The following is a 17,523-nucleotide window of genomic DNA, read 5'->3' as shown; positions in this document are numbered from 1 at the left end:
ATATTTGAATAAGAATGCTATGAGATTTCTGACCTTTTGATTTAGCAAACATCATAAAGTGAAAATATCGATAAAGTTTAAAATAGCTTATCTAGTATTTATAGCAAGGTAATAAAAAGAAATCTCACCCTAGCCGGTTTGGCTCAGTGGATAGTGTGTCTGCCTGTGAACTTAAGGGTCCCAGGTTCCATTCTGGTCAAGGGCACATGCCCGGGTTGCTAGCTCGATCCCCAATAGGGGGCATGCAGGAGGCAGCTATACAATGTTTCTTTCTCATCATTGACGTTTCCATCTCTCTCTCTTCCTCTTCCTTACTCTCTGAAAATCAATAAAAATATATTTACTGGGTCAAATGGGAATTCCATTTTTAACTTTTTGAGGAAAGTCCCTACTGTCTTCCACAGTGGCTGCACCAGTCTGCATTCCCACCAGCAGTGTAGGAGGGTTCCTTTTTCTCTGCATCCTCACTAGCACTTGTGGTTTGTTTGTTGATTTTTTTATGATAGCCATTCTGACAGGTGTGAGATGGTACCTCATTGTCGTTTTGATTTGCATCTCTCAGATGATTAAGTGACTTTGATCATGTTTTCATATGTCTCTGGGCCTTCTGTATGTCCTCTTTTGAAAAGTGTCTACTCAGGTCCTTTGCCCATTTTTGACTGGATCATTTATCTTCCTTTTGTTAAGTTGTATGAGTTCTCTGAAAAATTTTTAGATTAAACCCTTATCTGAAATAGCATTGGGAAATATGTTCTCCCATGTAGTGGGCTTTCTTGTTGTTTTGTTGATGGTTTCATTTGCTGTGCAGAAGCTTTTTATTTTGATGTCCCATTTGTTTAGTTTCTCCTTATTCTCCATTGTCCTCGGAGTTGTGTCGGTAAAGATATTGCTATGACATATGTCTGTTATTTTGCTGCTAATGGAGTCTTGTAGGATTTTTATGTTTTCTCATCTTACATTTAATTCGTTTAGCCATTTTGAGTTTGTTCTAATGTATGGTGTAAATTGGTGAGTTAGTTGCTTTTCTTTTTTATTTTGCATCTAATCCCACTTCTAGGATTATATCCCCCAAAACCAGAAAAACCAACCAGAGAAAATATATGCACCCCTATGTTTATAGCAGTACAATATACAATAGCTAAGATTTGGAAACGACCTAAGTGCCCATCAGCAAATGAGTGAATTAAAAAAAACACACCTGTGTTACATCTACACATGGAATACTATGCTGCTATAAAAAAGAAGGAACTTTTTTCCATTTGCAATAGCATGGTGGAACTGAAGAGCATTATGCTAAGGGAAATAAGCCAGTCAGAGAAAGATAAAAATCACATGATCTTACTCATTTGTGCAATATAATGATTCATATAATTTGATGAACAAGAATAGTTCCAGAGACAAAGGGCAGGGGAGCTGGGTGGTTAGAGAGCAACCAAAGGACTTGTGTGCATGCACATTAGCATAAACAATGGACACAGACACTGGGGCAGTGGGGGCTTGCTGGGCTGGGAATAGCTGGTGGGGGTCAATTGGGAAAAAAGGAGAAATATGTAAAACTTTTTACAATAAATTATATATTAATACTACGTATTAATAGAGGTTCTCTAGAGAAATAGAATCAATAGAATGTGTGTGTGCATATATACATTCATGGATTTAATATAAGGAATGGAGGTTGACAAGTCCTGGGATCTGTAGGACGAGACAGTAAGCTGCACACTTGGGTATAATGTGCAGTTGTAGTTTGAGTACAAAGGCCTGAGATGAAGGGGATCCAATGGTATGGTTCCAGTTTGAGGCCTGCTAGCACAACACCCAGGAAGTCCTTATGTTCGAATGCAGTCGGGTGGGAGGGATTTTCTCTTACTAGGGACTGCCAGCCTCCTTGTTCTATTTAGTCCTTCAACAGGTTGTACCAGGCCCACCCACATCTTGCCGGAGCAATTAGCTTTACTCAGTATTAAATAGCTTACCCTAAGACATAATTGGAGTTGAGTTTTTCTTATACTAATAAATATGTAGGTACAGAGGGTATATTCAGCATAACTACATGTTAGTATATAAAAACAATATTCTGCTCATGTAGGAAATGAGGTAGATGCTGAACAAATTAATGAAGTATTTCAAGCAAAAGATAGCGCCTATAAGAATAGCTGAATAAGATCCATATTAAATAAATAAATGGCATAGAATTAAGGAAATATGAGCTTCTTTTCCTGAGAAATATAGTGTTAGTTCATTTTCTAAATATGTAAGACTACCCTGCAATTTAGGGAATATGCATGTAAATACGGACATTGTTTTTTACTTGAGATTGGAAAGAATATTAATATCAATTATATCTGAACCTATTTCTGTCTGCTGAAAAGCAAATTATTTAATTGAGAAATCACAAGTTCCATTTAAATTTGACATCTTAAAATATGTTAATTTATGATAAAGACATCTACTTTAATGTCAATTATTTCTCCTTATAGCATAACTTAACAGCATAAACTTTATTTTAAATGAGAAGAGGACAGAGTGCTTTTTTGATACCATCTTATGTAACTATTCCAAAGTGAAGCAACTGGAACAATGAGCATTGTCAACATGAAAGCCTGCCTGACAATCAATGATGATAAATTAAAATGGTCCCAAGTATGTATGTATGTGTGTGTGTGTGTGTGTGTGTGTATGTGTGTGTGTGTATATATATATATATATATATATATATATATATATATATATATATTAATATAATTATGGAATTATATTTATTAAAAAGTTGAAGAAAATTTAATGAGAGTGAAAAACAGATCTGATCTCTTAGGGCACAACAATTGCAAACATGAAAAAGAAAAGGATCTTAAAAATATATGAGTAAGCGAGATTCAAAAAGATAGTCTAGCAATGAAATAATAGGCTATCTTGGGACAAGGAAATTGGGAAAAAATAACAGTTCTTAGAAGTTTAGGTTATATCAATGGAAATCATTAGCTACATGTATATGCATCTCCATATATGAAAACTTATAGATCTAATTGCCAAAATTAAAAATAATATTAAGAAAGAGCTTTAAAAAATATAAACAGCCATTAAATTCAAAGACTCGTTGAAATTCATGGAGGCCAAACAGAACAAAGCAAAACAAAACAAAACAACAAACAAACAAAAATCCCACAAATAATATTTTTCAAAGATATACATTTCTTTAAAATTTCAGAACCGCTGAAATTTTATAGAGGTCTTGAAATAGGTGTGGGGGTATTCTGAGGAATTTAGCTGATGAAAACAATTTACCTGGTTTATTTTAAGACTGAATCCTCAATCAACTTGTTTTGTGACCTTTTTAATTCTTTTTCTAGAATCTGTTAATCACTGGTATGACAGCCATTGTTTTTTGCAGGGGTGTTCTTTAGTTACTATTGAGTTGTCAGGAGAAATTTACATAGTTATTAAGGAATAACTTTGTAAAGTAAGTGTTTTCTATTCTTTTCTTTATTGACTAAAGCAGTGTTTCCCAAAGTGCAGTACGCGTACCCCCAGGGGTATGGGGAGAGTTTGGTGGGGATACGCACTGCACTGTGCTTAGCTGCGCCTAATTCTACGTTCTCATGAGTACCAGGGGTACTCAGCATTTCGAAAATTATAGAAGGGGTACACATATGTCAGAAGTTTGGGAAACACTGGACTAAGGTATTATATATGTGTCCTTAATATCCCATTGCCCCTTACCCCCTTGGAGTCTGTGTCCATTGGTTAGGCTTATATGCTTTCATCCAAGTCCTTTGATCTCTCTCCCTATCCCCCAACCTCTACTACCTTTGCTAGAGTGAGGATCCACAGGATTTCTCAAGTGCCCATTCTGGCAGCCTACACAGTATTTCTAGAATTAGATTGCCATACAGATGCTTGTGCTTATCTAATGTTGTTTAGAAATACTAGGGAAAAACTAGATATTTTCTTCTAAAATATCTACTTATAAAATGATGTTAGGTTACAATATAATATTTGTGCAGGAAAAAAATGAGTGGCTGTTAGTAAATGGTGTTATATGTCTCAAAGATTTTCCTTAATGCAAGTAAAATAAAATTACATTTAAGTTTACATAAAATGTAATAAAATAAAATTGCACATGAATTTTTTGTTTAAACCTAACCAACAAAACTATCTTTTATTGTTTCCTTTATTGACTTCTGATCTTTCATTTTAATCTTGATTTCTATCTCAAAATATATATAAGGAATAAAGAATGCCAATATATATCTTTGTTTAAGCAATCAAGAGCACACTAGAATTAGAGCTTTTCCAGAATCTACTGCATTTATTTAGACAGTTTTGTAATATGAAAACTTTTATCATTTTGTAGATATGTGAAAATCAATTACTCCTAGGAAAAAATGAGGCTACTCTTGAAAAAAATAAAAAACTAACTTAACCCTTAGACATAGTATATTTTTATTTTATAGCAAAAGATTAGGTAGGTAGAAATCAGACTATGGGATAGATTGACATTATTACTTTTCTGATATATCTTAAAGTGAAATTGGGATATCAAGAAATTAGAAGAAACTTACCTATACTCATACTCAGGACTAAGAGAAAATATACAACATTTACTGATTAAATAATACATTTAGTACTTGTTGCATTATTATAAAAGCCACTGCTAACCCACTGGGAAATTAAAGTAGATTTAGTGAAACCTTGAGATAATTCTAAAATTTTACTATGAGATGGTTTTGTCTTTATGTCTCCTGGGGGAAAAAAGCAAAAGGATAGTCTTAAGTATACATTATTCTATAAAGATTGTATTACTAAAAATCTCCTTAAATGATTATACTTTCTGAATTAAGTTTGAAATAAATGGTTTCTCCTACTGAATCTGGAGTAGACTAGTATTAACAGTGCCTTAAAGTTCTATATTAAATGCGCAAACACCACATCCCCATCCTGGCTGGAGGAACTCCTTTGAAAATCTTTCTTGTGAGGAAAAGGATAATATGAATACAGTAAGAATATGTTGCTATGGCAACTGTGACTTCTCTAGTTCTAGTGTTTCTTACATTTAAACTTTCAGCCTTTAGCTTTTATTGCTATTTTCCCCCTAATCTATGTGATACATATGTAAAAACGCTAAGTATAACAAGGAAAAGGTATTCAGAATGACTGAAAAATATCATTTCTAAATAAAATTAAATTTTAAAGTAAAAAAAGTAAAGCTGAGTTGTAACAGACCAAATGCTTATTTCCAATAATATCACAAATATGTATGTATATATTAAGAATTTTATTAAGAATTTACTTTTTTGTTAAAAACATAAGTCTTAGAGAAGGCAAAGACAATAGTAAAATTAAATATAACTCATGTAAATACATATTGTCAAGTAATGCAAGAAGGATTTTATTGGTTTAAGCCAATAGATTATATAATATCACTTAAAATTACTAAATATACTTTATAATTGAGCTTCCACATCTTATTTTGAGAAGACATTATATATTTTTTTAAAATATAAATTATGTTACTAGTACTACATATGTAAATGGTCAAATAATCACCATGTTTTGGAGTAAATCCATTCTGGACAAGGGATTCCATGATCAGTACATTTAAATAATTAAATGAAATTATTAAAGAATTGCTAGAAAATCAGAAATTGAATATATATACAGCAAAACTTGAGTCAGAAACTTGGCCTAGACTTCTATTATTAATCTTTTAGAGATTATCTGGCAAGTTTTGGTATAGACACATTTTGAGATTGATTTTTAGTAACTTAAAGACAAAAAATGTATGTACACTTAAGCCAAAACTTACACATGAGTAATAAATTCATTTTTCAAGTAAAGTAAATAAATATTTTCAGTCATGAACGCTTTGAATTCATTTAAATCCATTGATTGTTTTTTTCCTTAGGACTAGACAGGTCAATTCCAATTTATTTAGGAGTTCTAAAATGATTGGTTCTTTGATAAGATTTGTGGGCAGAAAATATTTCTCTCTTGAAGTATATGTGTATATGTGTGTGTGTGTGTGTGTGTGTTTACCTATACAGAGATTATTCTAAGAAATTATGGTTCTGGAACATTTTAAAACTACAATTTAAAAACTGTATTGAAGTGTGGATTAATAATGATCTATACTTTAGACAGCAGATGTTTTCTATATAAATTTATATTTTACGGCTTATTAAAGAAATGTATGTGTACACACATATATATATTTCATGATAATCTCATATTTGTTTTACTAAGACAGTCTAACAGTCAACCCAGTATCATTAAAAGGCTAGTCTGTCACAAAATTTTACATATATTATGCATATTTAATCAGAAAGAAAAGTGAAGCAGTAAAGTAATAATATTACCATTATTGTAGCTACACATTTAACACAGGGCTACTACATATCGCAGAGGATTGTCTTATGTTGAGTTAGTTGTGATAGGTGGCAATATTGATAGGAAATATGTTAGAAATAAAAAAATAACTAATATCCTCAAAAGTGCACAATATGTAAATTGCAGATCCAACAATTTAGACACTGGTATAACTGAGGCGAAATCCACTTTCTGCAATCAGTTGAACTGAATTCTTCAATTAGGCCAAAATAGTCAACAAGTAACAAGGTATCATAATTATAAATTGGGTTTGTTCAAGCAAAACAATATCTGACCTTTATAAAATACTAACATGCACCCATAGCTCTGCTGAGAAATTTACGTGGTCCCTTCATGAAAAGGATTAAAAATATGTTGTAGCTATCTTATGTATCCCAGTTTTATATTTTTTATTTGTAGTCACTTTCCACCTTGTTTAATGCGGAGATAACTAAAGACTAGAGCCAGATTTTTATTGCACTTAATTAGATAATGTGTGAAAAACTGTGAACACAGGTATTGGTCTATATTTGGTTTTCCCTTCTTCTTCTAGATTAGGATTTCTCAACAGATTTTTTGCAAATTTATTGTTTTAATTAAAAAAAAAATAGGATGTTGCTCAAAGACTGTTAGGAATTCAGGGGTTGACACTGGTATCTATTATACCCAACAACTGAACAATTAACACGTTAAGCACCCTGCCCTGTCAGTCACCAGTGACTGACACTATACTTTCCATCCAGAAGACAAAACAGGCTGGGTGCTTCAAGAGTTAAAAGCAACAGGGTGAACATCCACTAGCTGTCATAATACTGAATGCTTATTGAAAGCCAGGCACTTTCTATGCCTTCTATTTTTATTAGCCCATTTAAATTTTATGAAAAACTAGAGCAGGTCATAATGTCATTTTTTATTTTAAATTGAAGAAACTGAGAAGAAGTGCGTTTAAGAAACTGATCTAAAATCACATAGCAAGTCAATACAGGAATCAAAGTCTGGTAATATATCTTATGTTAAATCCTTAGATGGAGAATGGGAAACCCAGGTAGGTGTTGTCAGATGGAGATACCAGCTCTTCTCCAATCTCCAAGGCAGGGCAGGACCATGTATTTCATCACAGAAGAGCAACTAGAATACTCCGTCCATGGGCTAGTCAGTTCTGAAACCAAGCAGAGGAGGTCGAGATGAGTGTTTCCTGATGTTATAGTCACTTTTTCAGATTGATTTGCAGTAATTTAAAGAAGAAACCTCAGTAATCAAATAAAGTCACCCCTGTCTAGCAGGAACCAGTGGAACCAGGTATATTTCTGGAAGATAATTTTTTCCCCCTAAAAGAAACATGAGAAGTTTGGAATAAGAGCTTCTCTATTTCGCATTCATTCCAAAACTTCTGTTTACTAATAAAAATACCCTGTAAATTATCATTTGTATTTCATTTGTGATTTTGACCCTGCTAAGCCATAGAGGGTTCATTTTATAGACTTGAACTTATGAGGGAAGGAGAGAGGTTGACTTTATACATGAAAAGGATGTGTAGTTCATCAATTTAAGTTTTATGTTGGCAAAAATATGACATCATGGGTGCATATTAATGAACCAGAACAGTATTCATAGAAGTTAAAAGAGGAAAAAGTGGTGGGAGAAATGAATCATGTGATATACAGGATGAATATATTGAACTAAAAAAAATGACTCAAAAAGAAAATGGTAATTTAAAATCTCTGTTCATATAAATAAGTTTTTGAATTTTGCTGGTTTTGTGCAGATCTCTTTAGATAATATCTTTAGGATTATCCTATGTAATAAAAGCCTAATGCTGAAGTGTCTGACCCTTTGTTCAACCGTACAACCAGTAGCTATGACGCGAACTGATCACCAGGGGGCAGACACTGTGACCAGTAGATCAGCTTGCTGCTGGGGCATGAGCAAGATGGCCTGACACACCCTGAAGCCCTCCTGCCAGTCTCTCCCGGGCCCTGATCATGCACCTGTGGGCTCCCTGCCTGGCCTGTGCCTTCTCACAATCCAGGACCCTCGGGGGATGCCTGGGGGCCAGTTTTGGCCTGATCATCACAGGCCAGGCTGAAGGACCCCATCAGTGCATAATGCACCAGGCCTCTAGTTAGTAAATAAAAGCTGAAGTTACCGTATTTTTCGGACCATAAGACGCACTTTTTTCCCCCAGAAGTGGGGGGAAAAAGTCCCTGCGTCTTATGGTCCAAATATAGCCTACACATGTACTTTAAAAAAAAAGTTTTTTTACTTGCCCGGCTCTGTGTGGTCTCTGTGTGCTTGCCCGGCTCTAAAATGGTTCTAAATGCTGCTGTTTACTTTACAGGGTTGATTACATGTGTTTATGACTGTGATGTTGGGTTTTAATGCACATAAAATATTTTAGGACACTATTTGTTTCAGAATCTTTTTTTCTTCATTTCCTTTCTCTAAAAACTGGTGCGTCTTATGGTCCGGAGCGTCTTATGGTCCGAAAAATACGGTAAATAAATTTTGCCATGTTTTTATTTTGAAAATATTTAATTAACAGCACAAAGCTAATGAAATAAACAATGATGGCAAATTATTTCTCTTTTTACTCATTGAATAAACTCAGATAACAGTAAAGCAATTTTAACATTAATTTGAAAGTTCATTTAAGGCCAATTGGTATTTAAAATTATGTTTATTATCTAACATTGATTGTTAATAAGGATGACTTCAGTTTCTTCTTAATGAATCTAGTTTTGTCATAATAAATGCACAAGTTTGCAGATATTTTTTCTTGATTTGCTTAAGTAGTATAAAATTATTTTAAGTATTAAAAGTATGTGTGAGTATTGAGTATTAGAAAATTATTTTATTATTCATATGATACACAAATTCAGATGATTTTTTATGACTTTTTAAAGTATTCATTCTACTAATATAAATCTGAACCATGTGTTGTTTCACTTTTATCAATACTGAAATATTATTTCAAAAGAGGGTGTTATGGTTTGATTTCCTGGGGCTGTTTCAACAAAGTCCCAAAGGTATGCCTTTGAACAACAGAACTTTATTGTTTCACATTCTGAAGACTGGGAGTCTGTGCTGAAGGTTTCAGCCACTGTTGCTCCCTGGTCCGTGATGGAGAAACGTTCCATGACTCTATTAGCTCTTGGTGGTTTGCTAGCTATCTCTGGCACTCTTGGTCTTGTGAAGCATTGCTTTGATCTTTGTGTTTATCTTCACAATAGCAGTATCTCTGTGTGAGAATCTGTACTCAAATTTACCTTTTTTTAAAAAAAATATTTTTACTGATTTCAGAGAAGAAGGGGGAGGGAGAGATAGAAACATCATTGATGAGACAAAATTATTGACTGGCTGCCTCTTTCATGCCCCCTCCCTCACCCCCACTGAAGATCAAGCCTTCCATGACTGGAATCTAACTGTGACCTCATGGTTCATAGGTTGATGCTAAACCACTGAGCTATACTGGCTGGGAAAATTTCCCATTTTTTAATCCACAAGTCAATATGAATACACTAGAGACCTGGTGCATGAAATTTGTGCATTCAGAGGGGTGGAGTGGTACTCCAGCCTGGCCTGTGCCCCCTCTCAGTCTGGGAACCACTGGAGGATGTCCAATGGGGAGTGGGTCTACGATGTTAGTTGAACTTAGCAATGTCATGGAGGCAGGAGAGGCTCCTGCCACCACTGCTGTGCTTACCAGCCCTGAGCCTGGTTTCTGGCTGAGAGGCTCTTTCCCTGTGGGAATGCACTGACAACCAGGGGCAGCTCCTGCATTGAGCATCTGCCCCTGGTGTTCAGTACACACCATAGCAACCAGTCATTCCACCTTTTGGTTGATTTGCATATTAGCCTTTTATTATATAAGACTAGAGGCCCATTGCACAAAATTTGTGCATGGGGGTGTGTGTCCCTCAGCCCAGCCTGCACCTTATCCAATCTGGGAACCCTAGAGGGATGTCAGACTTCCCGGGATTGTGCATAAACGGGCAGTCGGGCATCCCTCTCACAATCCAGGACTGCTGGTTCCCAACTGCTCGCCTGCCTGCCTGCCTGATTGCACCTAACTGCTTCTGCTTGCCATCCTGATAACCCAAAATCACTCCCCTGCCATTGTGACCAATGCCTAACTGCTTCTCTGCTAGCCTAATTGGCCCTAACTTCCCTCCCTTGACAGCGTGATTTCCCCTAACTGCCCTCCCTTCCAGGCCTGGTCCCCTCAACTGCCCTCTCTTATAAGCCTGGTTTCCCCAAAGTGCCCTCTCTTATAGGCCTGATCCCTCCCCACTGCCCCACAACTGTCCTCCCCTCTTGTGGAGGCCATCTGTGTCCACATGGGGGCGGCCATCTTTGACCACATGGGGGTGACCATCTTGTGTGTTGGAGTGAGGATCAATTTGCATATTACTCTTTTTTTAGATAGGATGTTAAATAATTATATTTGCCACAACCATATCTTTTTAATATTTTAAATTTAAAATGGCTAATAAAACTGATCAATTTGATAAAAGTTATGACAAATATTTTTATTATGTCTTCTCTGATTTAATTTTTGTCTGTTTATTATTATAATATTTTTCTAATAGTGAATTATTTTTATGTAAAGAAGAAATCATAGTGAATAACTTTTTAATAACGAAAATTACACAAATAATTTCTACATTTGATTCCCCCCCCCCCCAGAGTTAATTTTCACTCATATACTTCAAATTACTTAAAATTTAGAATTCTCAACTTTAAAAACGGCAAAGTATTTGGAACAGCCACATCTGTTCACATCTCACAGATGGCCTTTTGTGCTTTTCTCTGAGTTCTTTATAATTATGTGTGACTCTAACTTCTCTGAGGGTGGATGTGAATGTTCTGAAACATTATATTTCAACTTGAATTCAAACACGTTCAACAAGGTTTACAGTAAAAACCGTTATCATATACTCTGTATATGTAGCTCTAGGGCTCAGATTAATTTTTGTCATTGTCTTCTGCTGAAACATGTTGTAAAGGTATTGTTATAGACTGGCAAACATGAGTGTGGCTCATCAAAAAGTCATCCCAGCAAGACAATTTATTTCATTTATGATAATAATTTAAAAATACCTACTTCAAAGTTTTAAGAATAATTGCAAGACAAACTTTTAAGGCACTGAACAAAAGCTTGAGCAAGAGCATTTCTGCTTTCAGAATAAGTAATAGCAGAGTAAGTATTCAGTCTAATGCTAGAAAAAGAAACATATTAATAAGAAGAAAAAAAAAACCCTTTTTAAATCCATTGCTGATTGTGGCAAATTTTAGCCCCAAGATTATTTCACGCCCTGATCTCTGAAACTGTCAGTATGATGAGCTATCATACCTGTGCATTTGGTAAGGCTCAGGGGACTTTTCGGATATAATTAGGATTACTAAGCAGTTGACCTTAAAATAGAGAGATTATCCCGGATTATCCAGGTAGGACAATTTAATTACATGAGCCCTTATATTACTCCTTCAGCAGACATGGAACAGAGAGATTTTAAACGTGAATAGAATGGATACAGTATACCTCTGCTGGCCTGATGTAGCCAGGGCCACATGGAAGGTGTGAGGGGAAAAATGACTTCTGTCAATAATCTGTGACTTTGGAAAAAAATCCCAAGACTGAGGTGAAAACCATAGCCCCAACAAAACTGATTTGGGGTTTATGAGACACTGAGAAAAAATTCCATCATGCTGTGCCCCTGCATCTTACACACAGAAGCTGTGAGAAAATCAATCTGTCTTTTTAGTGCTAAATTTGTGATAAGTTGTTGTGGCTGAAATAAAACAATGCAGAAAGCTAACATGACGATGAGGAACTCTTAGTACAAAGTTTAAAGAAGCAGCCCAGCACTTGGGAAGGCTTTTATTTTGGAGAAAATTTGCTAAGCCAGGAGATGGGAGGTTAAGCAATACAAGTCTGCCTTATATCCTAAAGAAAGCAAAAGTGAGCCTAGATTCCACCATCTTTGGGCTCTGCTAAAATTCTACATTTTGAACAGGGACCCTGAAGGTCAGGACTATACCATACGTTTAAGATTGAAATTAGTTCCAGGCTGGTGTTGCTCAGTGGTTGAGCCACTACCTATGAACCAGTAAGTCATGGTTTGATTCCTGATCAGGGCAAATGCTTGGTTTCAGTGGGGAGCATGCAGGAGGCAGCCAATCGATGGTTCTGTCTTAGCATTGATGTTTCTCTCTCCTTCACCCTTCCTCTCTGCAATAAATAAAAATACATATTTTTGTAAAAAGATTACAATTAGTAAAACAACCACATCATGAATTCTAGCATAGCTTCCATCAATTTGGGATGACAGTGAATTTTATTTCCTGAAACTGGGTTAAGCCAGTAGATCAAAACTGGTCTTAGTTGTTCCTCCAGAGGACATATGGCAACATCTGCAGATATTTATAGTTGTCACGACTGGGGGGAGATGCTATAGATTTGTAATGAGTGGAGATCAGGGAGTCTGCTTAATCCTCTACAATACACAGAACAGTATCCCATAACAAATCTTTATCTGTCTCCTAATGCCCATAATCCTACAGTTCATAAAACCTGCGTTAAGTTGATCCCAGATGGCTGCTGCCTGCAGATTCCTAGGAGAAGCAAACACATAGCTTTTATGGAATACTTTAATATTTTTCTAGTCCTCAAGATATTACTACAAATTGTTTTATGAATAAAAATAGGTAACATAAAATAAAACTTAATAAATCACTTGAGAATAAAGCAATGAGAAATAGGACAATCATAAGAGACCTAGAGGAATTCTTGATGAATAGAATCATCATAGATTTTATAGAACTATCTTAATCCACTTAACAAATAAATAACAAGATTAAAAATTATGGCAGAGAAATACGAAATGTAAAATGTTATATAGGGGAATTGCCAAATGGTATAACTAAGGTGCCAAATGGAATTAATATAAATGGAAAAAAGTGCATTAACTGAAATTAAGAATCTAATTAGTGCTTTTCAAAGTAGAGTTGGTAACAGAGAAATACAAATATTTAAAAAGTAAGATTTATAAATTGCATTTAAAATAGAATTAGAAGAATGAGAGATTTATTTATATCCTCACAAGGAAATAAGAAAACAAAAGAGATAGTAGCTATATTTGAAAGATCATTACTGGGATTTCTTAGAAATAAATGAAACTAATTTACAGATTCAAAAAATTCAACAACTTTTAAATAGTATCAATTCAATGAAATTTACAACTGTATAGCAATGTAAAAATGCAGATAATAATAAAAGAATAAAAAATACATAAAGTAGCTGAAACCAGTTTGGCTCAGTGGTAGAGCATTGGTCTGTGGACTGAAAGGTCCCGGGTTCAATTCCGGTCAAGGGCATGTACCTTGGTTGTGGCCACATCCCTGGTGGGGGGTGTGCAAGAGGCAGCCGGTCGATGTTTCTCTCTTATCAATGTTTCTCTCTTATCGATGTTTCTGGCTATCTCTCTCCCTTCCTCTATGTAAAAAATCAATAAAATATATTTAAAAAAATACATAAAGTAGTATTCTACATTCAGATAAACAATTAAAAACTATATTTTAAAAGGAAACAAAGAGCCACAAGTCCATGAAACATCTTCAGAGTGATGAAAGAAATGAAAAAAGTAACTAAAATTCCTTACCTAGCTAAAATATCTTCAAGAATAAAGGCAAAATAAAGGAATAGTGGAGTTTATTTCAAAGATACTAGAAGCATGATACCACAAGGCATGAAATGATAAATATCTGGGTAAAGCGAAAGGAGTACTATTTGTATAAATAATGTTTTACATACTTACATAAATTGCATAGAAAGACAGTATGTAAGTTATGGATACAGTAAACAGTTTTCTCATTTCCTGTTTCATATGTCAGGATGAGTTATAATACCAAATTAAGTGAATTGCACTTAGTTTTTAGATATTACTAAAGAAGAAATAGGCATCAAAAATTGCATTCTCCAAATCTTTCAAGTTACTTAATTAAGATATTTACTAGAATAGACTAATCATCAATCAAATAATACAATGTTTTTCATATAATATTTAATGTATTGAGTAATTATACTTAGTATTGAATGAAAACATTTATGATAGGCCTATTCAAGTTCTTGTTCATTGACTTTTCTATATTGAAAATTCCTGGTTAATTTTTAGAAAGACACCCAATCAAAGATAAAAATTGGAAGTTGATGATCATAAGTGATCTAATAAACTAGACCCTTAAACTTTTATGTTCTTAGATGCAAATTGGTGATAACATCCCCCATTGAATTATTTTATGTTATGTATTATAAACATTACAGTATATGAAAGAATGTTTGGAGGACACTAAAGGAAATACATATAGGGTCTAGTAATAATTAATGTCGTTTTTAAACATTCGTTTAAAATCTTGCTTGGCGTTGACTTGTATTGACATAACCTTCAAACACGTGGTATCTACAGAACGTGTGAAGTGCAATTAACAAGTTTTGCTTGAAAAAGTTTGTGTTTGGTTTGGTTTTTGTTGCAAAACTAGGGCTAAGAAGATGGCAGATGAAGAGCATATTCGGCACTGCATGCTTTACGAGTTCCAATTAGGAAGAAAAGCAAGTGAGGCTGCAAAAAACATCTGTAGTGCTTTGGTCAAGATGCAGTTAGCGCCAGAAAATGCCAGCGTTGGTTTGAGAAATTTCGCGAGGGAAATTTTTCGTTAGATGACAAGAGTGGTCGAGGCCGTGTGTCCAATTTTGATCAAGAAGCTCTTCAAGCTCTTTTGGTGCAAAATCCTCAAATTACCCAACAAGAGCTTGCGACAACTTTAAATTGTTCACAAAAAACAATTTCCAATCAATTGCGTGCACTTGGCAAAGTCCAAAAGTTTGGAAAATGGGTTCCTCGTGAGTTGACCGACAACAACCGTAATCAAAGAGTCACAATTTGCAGTTTGCTCCTCTCTCGTCAAAACCGTTTGCCGTTTTTAGAGCAAATTGTTACCGGAGATGAAGAAGGGGTGCTGTATGTTAATTTGAAAAGGCGGCCTCAATGGTTGGACAAAAATGAGGCTCCGCAGCGCACGCCAAAACCTGACTTGCATGCGAAAAAAGTGTTGTGTGTTTGGTGGAATTTTAAAGGAATTCTTCATTATGAACTTTTACCATCTAACCAAACCATTACAAGTGCAGTGTATAGTGCCCAATTGGAAAGGTTAGCCCAAGCTTTAAGAGAAAAAGAACCCGCGCTGATTAATCGGAAGGGCGTAATTCTTCACCACGATAACGCATGACCGCATACTGCAAGAATCACTGCTGAAAAACTGCGCCAGTTGGAATGGGAAGTTCTCCCTCAACCTGCATATTCTCCTGATATTGCCCCTTCCGGTTACCATTTGTTTCGTTCTTTGCAAAACTTTCTTCTTGGAAAAAAAATTAATAATGAAGAATGCCTCAAAAATGCATTGACCGAATTTTTTGCATCAAAATCACAAGAATTTTACAACAGAGGGATTAAAATGCTTCCTGAGCATTGGGCACAAGTAGTAGAAAACAACGGCAACTATATTGTTGATTAAATTTTGTTGTATTGTTTAAATAAATTTGATTTATCAATTTATAATAGTATAATGTTATATATTTTTTAAATAATAAAAAGGCTTATAAGACAAAATTAATACACATTCTTTCAGTTTAAATTATTTTTATTAATTTCAGAAAGAAGAAGGGAGAGGGAGACAGAAACATCAATGATGATAGAGATCATTCATTGGCTGCCTCTGCAGGCCCCCTACTGGGTACTGAGCCTGTAATCTAGGCATGTGCCCTCAACTGGAATTTAACCCAGGACCCTTCAGTCCAGAGGCTGATGCTCTATCCACTGAGCCAAACTATCCAGGGCTAAACTTTTCTTAAAGTTATTGTCTCAATCTTTAGCACCAGACATAGACTTATTCCAACGTACAGGGTTTTGAGAATGATGCCTGTGTCAGGAGGTGCCCAGATGGTTTAGATCTTTGTCTGGTGTGAGGCTCCTTTTGCTGTTATCTGTTCACAGGGCCTTTACAACCAACATAGCTCTTCACCCATAAGTGAATTGCTGCTTTATGTGTTGTATTCTTATAGATCTTTTCTCTGTCCACTAACAGAACCCAATTTAGAATTAACACTTTTCATTAATCCTATTTTGGGAAGTTTCTAGAAATGTGCAGATGTATAATCGCATAAAAGTTACTTTCTACTTTCAACTTGTCAAACAAAATAATACACATAATGTGCTTTGTGGGAAACTAATATGACTGTGTATTGGATTAAGGGGTGTGGGAAGCATGTGAGTTTATTTTATTTTTTTCTTTCAATCCCATTATGCCTCCGTATGTTCGTGAAGTTTGAAAATTTCCACAATGCACACGCCTTGCAGTGGTAAGGAATAATACTATAAAAAGAAAGCTTTATATGCCTTTTAGAGGACAGTGTTAGAAATTCTCTTCTTTACAGTAGCATCATATTTTCTGATCTTCCTCAGAGTTACTATAGAGACGTGTTGAGTTATATTGCCCCTGCAACACAAAGCACTCTTTTCAGTGTTTATAAGCTATATGGAAGGGGTGCCCCCAGTTCAATTCCGCTTCATTAGGGTGATGTTTTACAATAACTCTGCCAGAAGGATGCAACACGAATAGAAACACACTTTGCTCATCTATGACTCAAGGTGCATAAACACATATGGGCAGAAACACAAATTTAGCAACCGCTTTAGAGTTTTCCCTTAGAGAGCAGCTATTTTCATCTGTACACTCATTCTTCTTTCATAGTAGATATGCAAGCATGCCATTTCCTGAGTGAATATGGATATGCATCTGCTTCCAGGGGACATACGTGTGAATTAGCTAAACACTGCAGCTATGTGTACTCATTTTTGGCAAGACATCTGGTGGGTTGATGTTACCTAATTTAACTGCCAAATTTATGTGTTTCAGTTGAATTTGTGAATATATCAATCAGTTTCACGCTCTTGATTCTGTCCTGATTTAAGATCTATGACTTTATGCACTATTTATCATAATTAGAATAGAAAATATATGCGTGAGTCATTGGGTATTTTGACTGTATTAATTTAAGGACAGTTATATATGTTTATAACAGAACTAAGATATTGATAGACATTA

This window comes from Pipistrellus kuhlii, unplaced genomic scaffold (assembly GCF_014108245.1).
Source record: "Pipistrellus kuhlii isolate mPipKuh1 unplaced genomic scaffold, mPipKuh1.p scaffold_m20_p_4, whole genome shotgun sequence".
In the NCBI taxonomy this organism is placed as follows: domain Eukaryota; kingdom Metazoa; phylum Chordata; class Mammalia; order Chiroptera; family Vespertilionidae; genus Pipistrellus; species Pipistrellus kuhlii.
This window is presented reverse-complemented; position numbering follows the sequence as displayed.